This window comes from Notolepis coatsorum, assembly GCF_963971535.1.
Source record: "Notolepis coatsorum genome assembly, chromosome: 17".
NCBI classification, from domain to species: Eukaryota; Metazoa; Chordata; class Actinopteri; order Aulopiformes; family Paralepididae; genus Notolepis; species Notolepis coatsorum.
Window position 1 is genome coordinate 61,617,563 of NC_140181.1, and position 16,031 is coordinate 61,633,593.

Sequence of the window (16,031 nt, forward strand, 5' to 3'; positions counted from 1 at the left end):
ATTTGGGAAAAAATAAAATGGAATTTGGAAAATAATAAAACGGATTTCATATGGCTCTAGGAGAGAGTGCCCCCCATTTCCCTTTCCACACTGTGTCTGCTGGCTCTGCGCCCTCTGATCAGGATTAGCTTGTTAGCTTGCTAACGTTGTAGTGATTGTAATGGTACATAAACGTTAATTTCGGGCGATGTGCGCATAAAGGAATGGCGACGGTGCAAAGCATGTAGATGCATTTGACCCGTTGCGAGAAAGAAAAAACACCACGGACTTATTTCGGGACGTGTAGGCGCACTGCTGTGTTAACGTGCACCAACCGACCAACGCGCTGCTCTTCTAGCAGAAGCACGGATAGGGCGGATACGACTCGTCGAGTTGTCACAAGAGTTTTTTCAAAATAAGAGTATCATATGCACCTGAACGTTGCTAGCTTTCGGAGCCTAGCTGGAGCTGCGCGTGGGCAGAAATGAGACCCGCTACAGGATTTTCAAAATAAGAGTATCTATATGAACCGAATCCCTATCGCACCAGTGCTACTGAAGTAAATCCATCCATCGCACAGACAGCTGTTGCTGTAGCACGTGCGAGATATATGTCGCACTGTACACCCCTGCACTGAGGCGTTGTCTTAACGTTATCTAGCCGGCTAGCAGTAGCTACTAGGGATGGGTACCTTTCACATTTGAACCGATACCGGTACCGGTACCTGTGAAGCGATACCGGTACCCAACGGTACCTTTTTTCTGTACTTTAGTCTCAAGAAATTTAATTTACCTACCTCAGTCGTAAAAAAAAAATCCAAACTTCAAATAACTACAATTTCGACAGTTTTCGGCTTGTCATTGCTCCGACTGCTTTGTTGTTGAATCAAGTCAAATCCTAGGTAAGCATATATTGTGCGTGTGAACGTTGACATGAAAAGAAAAAAGTAAAAAAAATAAAAATAAATAATAAAAAGAAAATAATTAAAAAAAAATTATAATTTGCGGTTTCTCACTTGATTCGATACTCAGTAGTACCGACGTGTTTCGGTTCGGTACCTCAAAAGTACCGAATTCGGTACCCATCCCTAGTAGCTACAGATATCAATGTCTTATAACATTGATTCGACGCGTATTCGAGCCCCAGCTTGCATCGCAGTCACAAACGGGGCTAGCTGAGGGAGTAGGGTATATCTGCAGAGCCGCAGTCACAGATATACCCTGCTGTGCTGAGGGCATGCTGAATGTGATTTAACCAAAGCAGAGTATACACACAGACAGTGGAGATAGCAAGCATTTTGACTTGTTGCGTGGTGGCGATGTCTCGCAGATAATACAACTACAAGTATAATTATATATATATATATATATATATATATATATATATATATATATATATATATATATAAAAATAAGTATATATTAAAAAAATATATATATATTATAAAAACGATCGGTATCGGATCGCTATCGGCCGATATGGCTCAAGACGATTGGTGATCGGTATCGGTGGCAAAAAACGTGATCGGGGCATCCCTTATTGTATTCATTCCTATCGACAATGGAATTGTGGTGTGTCTAAAGGGGACTGTATGATGTCTCAATTACTACATCTCATAAGACAATACAATTTTGATCACAGAAAAACAAACAAAAAAGGATGCCAGCCTTACACAAGGCAACAACAGTGTCACATTTGTCTGATCAGCCCAAGCAGTGTTGTCTTTACAAGAGCTCTTCAGCACAATCTACTGTCAACTCAGTGTTTACTAGCCAGCGGGGGTCTCCTGCCTGTGTGTCTTAACCCCTTCCCAGAGCACAGACGGATTCACACTGTGTCTCAGGCCTTGAAGACGGTTGGAGTAATCTGAGCCCAGACATTTAGCCTTAGCAGAAATCCTTCCAAGGCAAGGTTGTTTGCCATCTAGATGGTTCCACCCTACCAGTAAATTGGATTATTGAGGCTTTTTGGTATTTATACTATATCCTTTCAGTATAAAACTCCTTAGGGCAAGGCACAGGCAGGGCCTGCAGGTTGAATCCACTGTGCCATTGATTGTCACTGACTGGCACAGGTTTTCAGTCTTCCCTGTACGACGACAATAAAAGTGTTTGAAGAACCGCCCCCCGCCTGGTAAAGCTCTTACACGGTACAAGCTGTCCCTGCTAGATAATGGAGCTACTCAGGTACTGGAATGATGGTTTTCTATGGATGATAACTTATTTCATAAAAGAAAGGAATACTTAATTGATATCTTGTATTATAATAATCAGGAGACGATTTCTAAACTTTAATATTTTTTATTATCCGTTTATTACAGATATGGATCCATATAAGTATGCAAAAGCTATAGGCAAAAGATGAGTAAGTGAAAAATCAAATAGAAACAAAGAAACAGCAGATGTATAGCATTACATTTGAGAACACGTATATTAACTTGGTGTTTATCTTCCCATGACATTTAAGATAACAAGGTACCAGGTATTTCTTACAATAACAACCTTTTGGGTATAAACTAACATAAACGTACATAAGTACCTATGTCTCCTATATCAGTTTATTAGTTGGGAACTAACCGACCTTTGACCTCTTGCGTGCAACGATATATTTAGAAATACACTATATGCGGGGCGGTTAGGTGGCGTAGCGGAGATTGCGTTAGTCACCAACCCCGGAGCTGTGAGCTGGATTCGCCTGTTCGAATCCAGCTCGCAGCTCCGGGGTTGTCACCAGCTTGGCTGGCCGTTCACACTAGGGGTGCACCGATATATCGGTCGGGTATCGGTATCGGCCGATAAGTGCCTTGTTGACTGCTATCGGCCTATCGGCCGATAAGCTCAAATGTGCCGATAGCAGTCGCCGATAAATACCCATCAATTTGTGTAGCGTCAAAAGGCAAAAAAATAAAAGTTCACTCGCGACCTACCTGCACAACGCCCGCCGTCCCCCACACACACACACAAGCTACTGCATCAAAGTAACTACTTATGATTAACAAGGCATTCGTTTTGTGGCATTAACGTTATATAGTTAGTGTTACACGGACAATAACATCAGCATATTATTATTACCCATAGCAGCAAGGCATTACTCCGAGTCCGTTCATTAGCTACCGGGAGATGCAAGACTAACGTTACTGGTGAAAATGTGATTTGCGTTGGAATACTCCTTTGCCAACTTGCTGTACTTTGCTTGCAGGTCTGCAGCCATTATTGCTGCATTATGAATAGCCCCAACTTTAGCCAAGGTAACGTTATGGCTAAACCTTTAACAATAGTTAACGCTAGCTTTCGGTTAGCTGTTCAATGCTATTAATAACACAACTCCCTGTCAACACCCTCTCTCGGGAAGATGGCATTTAAGAAAGTATCTGCTGTTAAAATGACACAAACATTCGTTTTGTGGCATTAACGTTATATAGTTAGTGTTACACGTTCAATAACAAGCATATTATTTACCCGAAGATAGCAGTAAACAAGGCATTACTCCGTTAGTCCGTTCATAGCTCGGTTCCATTCCGTTGCTCATTCCGTACCCAACTACACATTCTGCAATCTGTTAATAAAGTTTTCAACCAGACAAATGTATAGAAAGGCTTTGTTTTATTATAACATTTGTTGCAGTAAAATCATTATGTCTCATTTGGTCATGGATTGGTTGTGGAGCGCCGGTCGGCGGGCCGGGCAGCTAACGTAGCTACGTTAAGTGTGTTCTGCTCTCGCAAACAGAACAATGGCGGCATGCCCGAAAGTAAAAAATTAATAAACGCTTGCCGATTGGTGGTAAGGACAGCAGGAGGTGGGTGCTAGCGGTGTGGCGTAATTGGCCGAATCGACTGTCAATCAAAATGATTCCATTGCATTGGTTGAAAGCTCTGGTTGAGAGAATGGTATCCCGCTGCAGGCCGCCAGAATGGTTCCATAAGTTTAAGTAAGTAAAGAGGCCTACAAATACAAACATACACATACAAATATACAGTAGTTTCATTAAAAAAAATAAAATAAAAAAAAAAATAAAAAAAAATTACAAATACTTATATACAAATATCGGTATCGGTATCGGTATCGGCCGATAGTGTTAGTTGAACAATCGGTATCGGTATCGGCGGCCAATTTTCATATCGGTGCATCCTTAGTTCACACTAATACAATTGGCAGTATTAGAGGGTGGGAGAAGCTGGCGGGGTGGGTCCGGGTCGTTGTAAACAGCGACTCCTACAGTTCGGTCGGGGCGCCTGCTAAGCGCGGATGGGTGGGATAGTGTGATCCTTCCACACGCTACGCCCTCTCGGAGAATATCCGCGCTGCCAGGTGAAAAGAAGCGGTTGATTGGCTGGACGTGTGTCGGAGGAAGCATGTGATAGCCTCCACTCTCCCAGATGATCTGACTGTGGGGGGTAAGTGCGCAGCGACCAGGAAGGGGATTGGGAATTGGCATAACGACTAACATTCGGATGGGAGAAAATCGGAGGAAAATGGAGGGGGAAAAAGATAAAAAAATAAAAATAAAAAATACACTATATGCATGAAAGAGACATAAAGCTATAGAAATGATTATGGATATGATATGGATATTATATAGATATGATATTGTTAGATGTGTAGAATCCACAGACTCACAGGTACTAACAGCAACTATTATCTTCAATTAAATTCAAAGGTAGCATAATTGTAAACATACTCAATGTGTGACACAATACATTTCACAACATCATTTATAAATGTATAATGATATGGTCCACCTGAAGTGTTTGTGGCATTGATGTCCATGTTGTGCAAGCAATTCCTTTTATAGGTTTGATATCTCTAGCCTAGCTAGCCCATTGCTTCAGGGTGAATACTGTAAAAAGCCCTTCCAGCAGGCTTCCAATTAGACAATTATAGAGGTAGCTAGGGGACAATTAACTCTCCTAGCGATCCAGAAGGCTGACTGGATGTGTGGAGACAGAATGCCTGGCATGTGGCAACAGAAGCTGGGTATTACCTGCCCCATGGGCGCTGCATGTTTACCGCCGGTTTGACAAAGTGGTAGAAGTTGGGAGATTTTATTATGGTCTCTCATCCTTTCCACTCTAGAGTAATTTTCCCTGGGAAAGTATTCATTTTCGTCTCACACAGTCAAAGTGTTATGGCATTTGCAGGTGAATATACTGATGGGTTGCATTCAGCCGTTCATAAAGACTGCGGTGCTCAGAGGGAAGAAAAAGAAGCACTCAGCATCTGGCATTCAAGGCTCATCATCCCAGCCTTCCTGTAATAAACTCCAAATGCCAGGGAGCTGCGAGTGTGAAATGTTCAATTCATGTTTTGAGAGCACTCTATTCTAAACAAGCAGCGAGAGGCGTAATATTTTTCAAAGGGAGAATTGAGCGTGTTTATGTGAGTTTGTTACTTAGTGCACACACCTGCTTATGTGAGTTCCAAATGTGTACTTTCGTTCTCGTTGTCATTCATTCACTCACGCATGCATGCGTTCCTGTATTCCTAATTAAATGTGAAAGGGAGAGGAAGTGAGAGAGAGAGCACGCCTGAGTGAATGTGCAAAAAAAAGCTAGATGTTTTCCAAAAATATGGATGGAAAACTGGCCCGGTTCCAACATGGTAGGTTGTGGTGTTGTAAATGAATTCATTGAACGCCGGGGCTCAAACCATCACAACAGGGAGTAAGTTGTCGCCTGGATTCCCCAATTACCCCCATCTCGATGAAGTTGGGTCACAATGAAAGAGGCTCGACCCACTTCCCTGTTACAAAGCTGCAGAGGCTTGAATAGGCTGGCTTCACAGGACCAACCATGGCCAATTCTCTGGGCTACTCAGCCATCGGCCATTTGTTACAGAGATTTGCTGAAAAACTTTACCATTTTTGAACACTTGAGAATTGATTAAACATGGTCAGAAATCACCCCCGAAATACCACATTGAGACAATGAGAAAATACATGCTATGATTTGGTATCAAAAACCTTTTACATTTGGAGATTTATGTAAGAATTGCATTTTTTGGCGGTTGGATGGTGAGCACTTCTGTTCTGGAAATTGCTCATAAACCCCCCCCCCCTATGGTCAATAAACATAAGAAGGACATACATACTCTGAATGCCCTAGGTCTCTAGTTTGTGGTTGTAAAGTTTCATGAGGCTGTGATTATCCTAGAGGCCCTACAATAGGTCATTTTATACAGTGCGGTCAAGTTTCAAACAATGGTCTCACTACAATGAAATAGCTACTATGGGGATTAACATCATCACACATGAATACAATTGGGCTCACTGGATCCACAAGGGTCTCAGATTTCCAGTCACACACAATTCCAAGACTGTTTAGGGACCCCAGTATGCAGAAATGATCAAATACACCTTTAACAGGCGTTAGTACTGCATGCAAAGAACTGCATGGTTCTTGTCCAAAACTGCATTGGATTAGCATAGAAGGGGCATGTATATAAAGGGGTGGGTACACAACTACACATAGAACCGATCTTCATTCAGATATATTGAGGTGACGGCCATGGGACCGCTTTGAAAACGGCCATGGCAGTTTTTCCTTTGCCAACATTTTGCCTAACTTTGGAGCATTCCTTAGCAAGTTTTCACATGATACCACTATCTCCACTCTAGCTTTACATCCCGCTCGGCGCTACAGCCTCTGAAAGACAGTAATGTCGGCCAAGATCGCCGGCAATTCTGCGGGTCTCAGAGGTTTAATCAGATGCCTATTACTTGCACATAGAAGTGCTTCTTGTGTTGCTCTTGACATTGCACTGTTCTCTCTCTATGTTTCTATCTAGCGATCAATAAGGTATAGTTTTCTTACTGCATCAGTCATAGGCCTTGATATCATAAAATGTCATCCGGAGGAATCTCTCAGGATGCTGATGCGGCTGAGCTCTCGAGACACAGAACACGTTGGTGAGTTACATGTCAGATTATCACATGTGCTCCTCCCAACAGAACACGTTGGTGAGTTACATATCAGATTATCACATGTCCTCCTCCCAACAGAACACGTTGGTGAGTTACATGTCAGATTATCACATGTCCTCCTCACAACAGAACACGTTGGTGAGTTACATGTCAGATTATCACATGTCCTCCCAACAGAACACGTTGGTGAGTTACATGTCAGATTATCACATGTCCTCCTCCCAACAGAACACGTTGGTGAGTTACATGTCAGATTATCACATGTCCTCCTCACAACAGAACACGTTGGTGAGTTACATGTCAGATTATCACATGTCCTCCTCACAACAGAACACGTTGGTGAGTTACATGTCAGATTATCACATGTCCTCCTCCCAACAGAACACGTTGGTGAGTTACATGTCAGATTATCACATGTCCTCCTCACAACAGAACACGTTGTGAGTTACATGTCAGATTATCACATGTCCTCCCAACAGAACATGTTGGTGAGTTACATGTCAGATGATCACATGTCCTCCTCCCAACAGAACACGTTGGTGAGTTACATGTCAGATTATCACATGTCCTCCTCACAACAGAACACGTTGGTGAGTTACATGTCAGATTATCACATGTCCTCCTCCCAACAGAACACGTTGGTGAGTTACATGTCAGATGATCACATGTCCTCCTCCCAACAGAACACATTGGTGAGTCAGAGTTACATGTCAGATTATCACATGTGCTCGATTTATTTGCAGCTGAATATAAATAAAAAGATAACAGCTTCCGTTTAGAAAGTGCCCACAAAACAGATTTCTCCAACTCCTCTTCCCAAGAGAAACAGAACAAAAGGGCCATACAAATTACTTAGCTACGACATTATTCTACAATATTATTAGCTTAACAGAAGTTGCAAAATTGTGCAACAGCAGTTTACCAAGTGGAACAAAAGTACATACAATTGAGTCACAAATGTTCAAAAAAAAATTCAGTACCTGAATATAAATAAAAAGATAACAGCTTCCGTTTAGAAAGTGCCCATAAAACTAATTTCTCCAACTCCTATACAAAGCACAGAAGGGGGAGGGGTATTAGCTTTATTACGCAAAGATCAGCTTCATGCTAGCATAGCTATCAAAGTGAATGTTCTCTGTAGCACAGAAATCTAGGCTAATTACTAGGGATGTCCCGATCCGATCACGTGATCGGAATCGGCGTCGATCACGTGCTTTTCAGAGTATCGGGGATCGGGAAAAAATAATAATAAAAATCGGCAGTCAAAAAAAGAAAAATTTTATTCAACAAACATGACCATGTCCACGTCTTAAACTCATACGGAGGCCTTAGTTTTGGTTTTAAATTACATATAATATATCATCATTAATGTATTTATTGTCACACAGAGCAGAATAATTATCCACAACAAACACATTCCCCTTTAATTTTCACCGTTGCAACAAACATTCCCTTTAATTTAGACGCTACACGCTACACGCGAGTCGCGACCACATCACAACAACAACACGTCGCTCCCGAAACACGGTTAATATCCACTGACTTGAGCAGCTAGACTTAATGTCAGAGGTTTGGAACTAAGCATTTTAAAATAGAAAGTCAAGCAAGTTGCAATGTTTGCAAGGAGGAGATTCCGCGTGGAGGAAAAACTCATGAAGCAGCAGGCTGGAAGCGAAGTTTTCAGACTAACTTTTCAACTGGAGGATAACGTTACGTCTGCGTTTCAGACCAGAATGGACCATTACGTAAGTCGAACACTGAATGTATACTAATGTGCAAACATATATTGAAACTTTTAATATTTCTCATATGAAGCAGAAGCACATTTCTCAGGGTGAATGTAATAACAAAAGCCTCCGCTCTCGCGCCCTATTATAGGCAACAGATGGGCTTGTCTCACTCTGCCAGTTTCTGACAAAAATGCGTCAAAATTGATTACTAATGTGAAAGATCGGATCGGAAACGATCGGATCGATAGATATTTAAAATCATATGATCGGGATCGGATCGGAAGCAAAAAAAGGCGATCGGGACATCCCTACTAATTACATTATTACTTACATCACAGTTACATTAAACAATATATAGTAAATAAAAAAAATATATATATATATATATATAATAACAATAGGGCTGACCTTCGAAGCTTTTTTTGGCAATCGAAGCTTCGGGGCCGAGCTTCGATTTTAATTCGAAGCTTCTAAAATTTTTTTTTTTTTTTTTATTATCTTATGTTGTGGGACTTGTACAGCACTTTCGTAAACTTTGTTGTTTTTAAATATGCTCTATAAATAAAGTGGGTTGGATTAATTAATTAAGTAGCCCCTTTCGTGACTGTGACGCAGCCAACAAGGTTTCACTCGGCTGTGTGATTTAATTCAAGGTGGATCGCTGTTGTCGTTTGAACAACTTCAGATTTCATGGGAACTACCAATCCTCCAAATCAAGAATGTTTAAGATGAATGAAGTAAGATTTTGATTATTTGAAATATGGCCTGTGTAGACTAAACTATGCACAGAATTATGTCAGTCTACAAGGTCCGGATTCTACATGGTCCGGCAATGTAGACCTTGTAGACTCCACTACAGACCAATTATCAGTGAATGTTCATGCATTTTTAAGAAGGGCAACTTCCACAAAAAAACAAAGAACTCACCAAAACATCTCAGTAGCACCTTATCTAAATGTTCTATTTCATATATGGAGATTCATATTTATTTATGTATTGCATGCATTTCTACATTTTATTTCCTATTTTGTTTATTCATCCCAGTATCTTTCTTTCTTATGTGTGGAATTCTACAAGGCATGTAGGTGTATATGTGTTTGAGGATGATATCCTTCAAACAGGCAATAGTGATGATGTAATTTGGGCAGTGCTGAGCTGGGTTACTTTCCTCCAGTGTATTTGTCCCCCGGCCCCACCCAATGGCCCCATGCGCACACACACACACACACACACACACACACACACACACACACACACACACACACACATTTACATTTACATTTAGTCATTTAGCTGACGCTTTTATCCAAAGCGACTTACAAGTTCTGTACGACAAGACAGCAAGAAGGGTACAACTCTATCAGCTGAGTAACAATGTTTATCAAAGTGTTGCGTGTTACAGTGTAGGTTAGTTTATTAGGACAAGTGCATGACAGTAAGGTTAGTCACGGTTAGATTTTTTTTTTTTTTTTATCATTTCAGATAATGGTTGAAGAAGTGAGTCTTTAGTCGACGGCGAAAGATTGGACGGGATTTGGCTGTCCTAACTGGGATGGGTAGTTCACACACACACAGACACACACACACACACAAATCGAAGTAAAAAATAAATTGAAAAATCTTTTTTTGAAAAGAAAATTATTATAATTTTTTTTTTTTCGATTATTTTTTTAATGTTCGAAGCTTGTGCCATCGAACGAAGCTTCGAAGCTTTGAAGTATTTAAGACAGCCCTAAATAACAACAACAACAACAACAACAACAACAACAACAACAACAACAACAACAACAACAATAATAATAATAATAAAGAATGTTGTTGTTATTGATTGATTGACTAAAATGGGGGGAAATAAATGTACACACCTCTTCCCAAGAGAAACAGAACAAAAGGGACGAGGAAAGGAGAAGATGGGAAATGTATGGGGGACAGTACAGGAGGAGGTGGAGTTAAATCACAGAATACAAATAAATAGAAAGAAGCACATACAGTAAGGCAGCTGTAAAGCTAAACTACAATGATAAATGACCATTTTGATCAAGTAATTATAATTAAAGGGATATTACACCATGTTACACACAAACAGAGACCCTGCTCTTAGGGTGCGTTCACACCTACCCTGTTTGGTCCACTTTAAGTGGACCATGGTCCCTTTAGATCAATAGTCCCTTTGGTTTGTACAGGTCTGAACGCAAACCGAACTACTGTATAATGAGGACCAAACAACCGAACCATGGTCCTCTTGAAAAGTTGGGACTCGGTTAGTTTCAAAGTGGACCATGGTTCGTTTTAGGGATGCACGATATTGATTTTTTGACACCGATACCAATAATTGTATGCTCCTCAAGCCGATAACCGATATCGATAACCGGTATTTATTGTATTATAATTTTTTTTTAAATGTATATATACATGTTATTTTTTTAATCAATTTTTTTTTTTTTTTTTTTTTTTAGTATTTATAAGCTCCGACGTCATCGGTACTGCTATCGGTACTCGAGAAATTATGGAGTTTTTTTTTTTAGGAATTTAAACGTCGCAAACTAATTAGGGGTGGGAATCACCAGTTTCATCATGATACGATACGATATCGATTCTTTGGACAACGATACGATATTTGCCGATATCACAAAGTCTCTCACGATACAGTACGATTAGATTAGATTCAGGTGCCTGCAATCGATATGAGATGATATCATATGCCCATTTAACACAATCAGTAACATTTAGATCAACTAAAAAAAGGTAACGAAAATATCATTTGACATTTGTATTTTTGAGCTCTTTCAGACATTTAAAGGAAAATCAATCTATTGTTTTTAATACAAATAGACCTCCTGTTCACTGTAAAGTGCCACGTTTTGATATATTGAGCTTTAAACTTTAAGCTCCATTTTTTGGAACTCAAAACTCAACCTAAAACCCCTCCCTACCTCCCTCTCCCAAACCGTTCCTACAACAATTTGTTGATGTTGCATGATCATGTATAGGCCTACATTTATTATGTATTATATTGTTTATGTTTAAATAACATTTAAACATCAAACTCCTCTGACCTCATCTGGTCTTTCCAAAGACACGCGCACACACACAGAAAGGGAGAATGCTATGCTGTAACGTCTACACACACGGAGCTACTGCTGTTGTTCTTGGGCGGATATGAGACTCGCCACAGGATTTTCAAAATAAGAGTATCGATATGAATCGATCTTATTACATTGCATCGATCCGATTCGATTGTTGATAATTACATCGATGTATCGATCTGGATCGATGTATCGTCCCACCCCTAAAACTAATCTTGTTGGCCGTTTTCTATCTCTCCTCCCTGGGTCTCTCTCTGCCTGCGCGAGCCGGCTGTGCTCTTACACACACACTCACTCACACACACACACACTCACTCACTCACACACACACACAGCTCTGCTCTCGACAGCACCCGTGTGTGTGTGTGTGTGTGTGTGTGTGTGTGTGTGTGTGTGTGTGTGTGTGTGTGTGTGTGTGTGTGTGTGTGTGTGTGTGTGTGTGTGTGTGTGTGTGTGTGTGTGTGTGTGTGTGTGTGTGTGTGTGTGTGTGTGTGTGTGTGTGAGCACAGCCGGCTCGTGCAGGCAGAGAGAGACCCAGGGAGGAGAGATAGAAAACGGCCAACAAGATTAGTTTGCGACGTTTAAATTCCTCAAAAAAAGTCTGGGTCTATTTTACTAAAGTCGATGCTGACAACGCTCGTTGCCACAAGTGCAACAAGACATTTGCCAGTAATGTATAAGCGCTGGTACTTGTCAATGTGGCTGGCGGGGAGCAGCTAACGTTATAGCTCCGAGTAGAATAATGGCCGACAATCCGGAGGTAAATAAACGAACGAGAGCTTCTGATTGGTGGTAAGAAGAAGAGGTGGGTGCAAGCGGAGGGGCGTAATTGGCAGATCGACTGTCTGTCTCCGAATGTAACGTGACTACGTCACAGACAAGAAGGGGAGCGCTGGATTTGTGAAAAACTCCCTGTTCCTAAACCACACGCTATCAGTTTTACCACAGTACTGGCAAAACGGGAGGAGGCTATAATAAAAACAAGCGCCCTTCATCCAAATCCACCCACACCGGATTTCTTTTAACCAAAAAATGTATTATATGTTATCGGAGCTATCAATAACGTTATCGAGTTTATCGGGATGACGTCATAATTGCTGATATCGGCCCGATAATTATCGGCCCGATAATTATCGTGCATCCCTAGTTCGTTTGCTGTTGGTGTGAACGCAAAACAAACTTTATATAGTATCTAATCTAGAGCAAATGAGTGACAGGTGCCTAGTGGCGGCGGTCGCGCGACCCAACTTGACAGCGCCAAGTGACAGCTTGCGCGCGACCCAACTCAAATGAATGACAGGCGCGCGGACAGTCTCCCTCTTCCTCTCTCTCTCTCTCTCTCTCTCTCTCTCTCTCTCTGCCTCTCTCTCTCTTCCTCTCTCTGTCTCTCTAGACTGGCGCCGCGCGCGGACAGTCTCTCTTCCTCTCTCTGTCTCTCTAGACTGGCGACGCGCGAGGACAGTCTCTCTCTTCCTCTCTCTGTCTCTCTAGACTGGCGCCGTGCGCGACAGTCTCTCTCTCTCTCTCTCTATCTATCTCTCTCTCTCTATCTATCTATCTATCGGCAACTGTTTACGTTTGTGAGTGCTAGTCCAATAGATGAACGACTTGGCGACAGCATGTCCTTTGTTTACAAATTAGATCCGCACCAAACAGGGTAGTGTGAACGCAGACCAAAATCAAACAATGTATCATTTTCACATTTGGTCCACCAGAAAGTCCGGACTATCAGATGTGAACACACCCTTAGTGACAATGGTGGAGATAACTAAATACTCAAAGGTCACTAGGGTGAGGGTCAATGCTGATATGCTCTTGCCTCAAGTTCAGCAAGTATTTCACATGGAAGGGCGGAAACACAAGCAATTTTTCTAAAGATCTAGCGAAATTGCGTCACATATGGAGAATGCACAGTTTTCAACTGCCTAGAAATAGATGATGATCATCATCATCATCATCATCATCATCAATCTTCCTGTTGCCCCATCCACCTCAGGTATGGTATGCTAGCAGCCTAGAGCCCACACTGAGTTAAATTATACAAACATGGTGCCATCAATGCGAGATAAGCACTTCTGCACATCTTGCTTAGGCACGTTAATCTGCACACAACACAACAAGGGCTCCACATAATTGTCCCACTTTGATCTAACAACACCTACTCTTTCAGCCTACTAAATCCATATACACACACATGTACAGTAACACATCCCATTCGCCTTAACATGCCCCCCTCAACAGTGCTTTCAACACAGATTGCAAATCCGACCAACAACCCATAGATTTTTGTTACCTTCACTGTAACATGCTGGTAAACCTTCTCAGATTGTTACCTTCACTGTAACATGCTGGTAAACCTTCTCAGATTGTTACCTTCACTGTAACATGCTGGTAAACCTTCTCAGATCGTTACCTTCACTGTAACATGCTGGTAAACCTTCTCAGATCGTTACCTTCACTGTAACATGCTGGTAAACCTTCTCAGATCGTTACCTTCACTGTAACATGCTGGTAAACCTTCTCAGATCGTTACCTTCACTGTAACATGCTGGTAAACCTTCCCTAGATTGCCAGTGTGCCTGTTACCTCTTTATAATATCGCCATTGCAATAACAAAGCAGCACTTCAATTGTTGATACAAACCCTCTTATGAACTACCTTGTTTTAATTAATCTTTGAATTAATTAAACCAAAAGCTAAAATAGCTGGTTTAACCGTCACTTGGGAGTGGCACTTGCTTATTCAATATTTAGACTACATGAGGGTGTTTTCACTTGCCCTCAAATGCAGCCTATAACTATCACTCTGTGTGTGTGTGTGTGTGTGTGTGTGTGTGTGTGTGTGTGTGTGTGTGTGTGTGTGTGTGTGTGTGTGTGTGTGTGTGTGCGTGTGTGTGTGTGTGGTTGACATGCGTTGCAATGAAGCCTTATGCACACAGTAATCGACATACAAATGTACAGAAACTAAAAGTGGTTTAAGTAATGGGAGATAAATGCAAAACGTGTTACAGTATATGATCATGTTGATGGTTTGATATGGGCTATGCACTTTTGAAAGCTCTGACAGATGTTGAGAGATCCAGCTGTGGAATAAGTACACAGTTCCTAAAAGTAGAAATACTCAGATACAATTTAAAAAGTTCCCCATTCAAAATGATAATAGTTGGTATTTGTGATTGAATGTAAGTGCCTATCAGAAGTAAAAGTACACATTCTGACACTCAGTGCTTGGGTGCATTCGGTCCTCAGTCCGTTGGCCTCTAACGGTTGCATATAGTGGTGTTTGGTCCAGTTATGGAGGTTCTCATTATGCTCTCTTAAAGTTGCCAGGCTTACAATTTCAAAGTACATGATATATCTTCATCAATTGTTGCCATTTTTTCTATGTGAAATCGTTATCTTCAAAGTATAGCAACGGGTGGAATTGGATTCAGTTTGAAAATGATTGGATCCTTTGAAATTGTGTGTAAAAGTACAACGTTGCCTAAAATAGACAATAGTAACTTAAAGTACTTGTACACTAAATCTGAATGGTTACTTATTACTACCTAAATGTCTTCTTTTTTCATCACTGCTGCGATCCCATTAAATGCTAGAATTAAGTGACACCCTAACAAAGTTTACAGAACACATGTACAGACCTGCCTAAAAGTGACATAAAAGTATTTAGTTCTTGATAAATGGAGCTTATATCCACATGGCATGCAAAGTGTATTTTGGGCAAAATGCAAGTTGAGTCTGCTTATGAGAAGTTTGCTACTAACTATGTGAAAAGCCGGGAAGTGCTGCTGTTATTAGATGAACGCATACAAGGAGACGGTATGACCCGAAGCATCATACTTCGGTGAATAGTTTAGAGCAATTGAATAAAGTTAGACTTACTTTTAAAGATAAATATCCAGCCATGTGCCTCAGCGTCCCACCGTACAAGTGAAGCTTTTGACTGACGGCCAACACTGCGCGGTGAACAACTGCGCTGCTGTCGAAGGTCGTGTTCGCGGAGTCTCTCTATTTTGGAAACATGCCGCGCGGCTCGTCAAGAGAGCGCACAGCACGTGCACGGACTTTGAAGATAACATTTCCAAGTATTTTTCTGTCATATGCCGCAGCATGCTCCCATGTTGTTCATTCAACTAGATATTATTATCATGATGTGCCAAGAATCACCTGGAAACGTTTGGGCGTGTGTGTGTGCGTGTGCGTGTGTGTGTGAATGTGCGCGCGTTCATATGTCAAATTCAAAAATGTGTGTGTGTGCGTGTGTGTGTGTGCGTGTGTGTGCGTGCGTGCGGTATGAATCTGACAAAGGAGTTTAT

At 41.3% G+C, this 16,031-nt stretch overlaps 1 protein-coding gene across 4 annotated transcripts in view; it reads right to left on the reverse strand.

Moving 5' to 3' along the window:
* Positions 1–15,719, reverse strand: part of LOC311243566 (neural cell adhesion molecule L1-like protein) — a 222,594-nt gene extending 206,875 nt beyond the window's left edge. For all 4 annotated transcript variants that reach the window (XM_084332833.1, XM_084332831.1, XM_084332829.1 and 1 more), the window contains exon 1: positions 15,598–15,719. The gene's annotated coding sequence lies outside the window, so the exon portion shown is untranslated. The remainder of the gene's footprint in view (positions 1–15,597) is intronic.
* Positions 15,720–16,031: the final 312 nt, after the last annotated feature.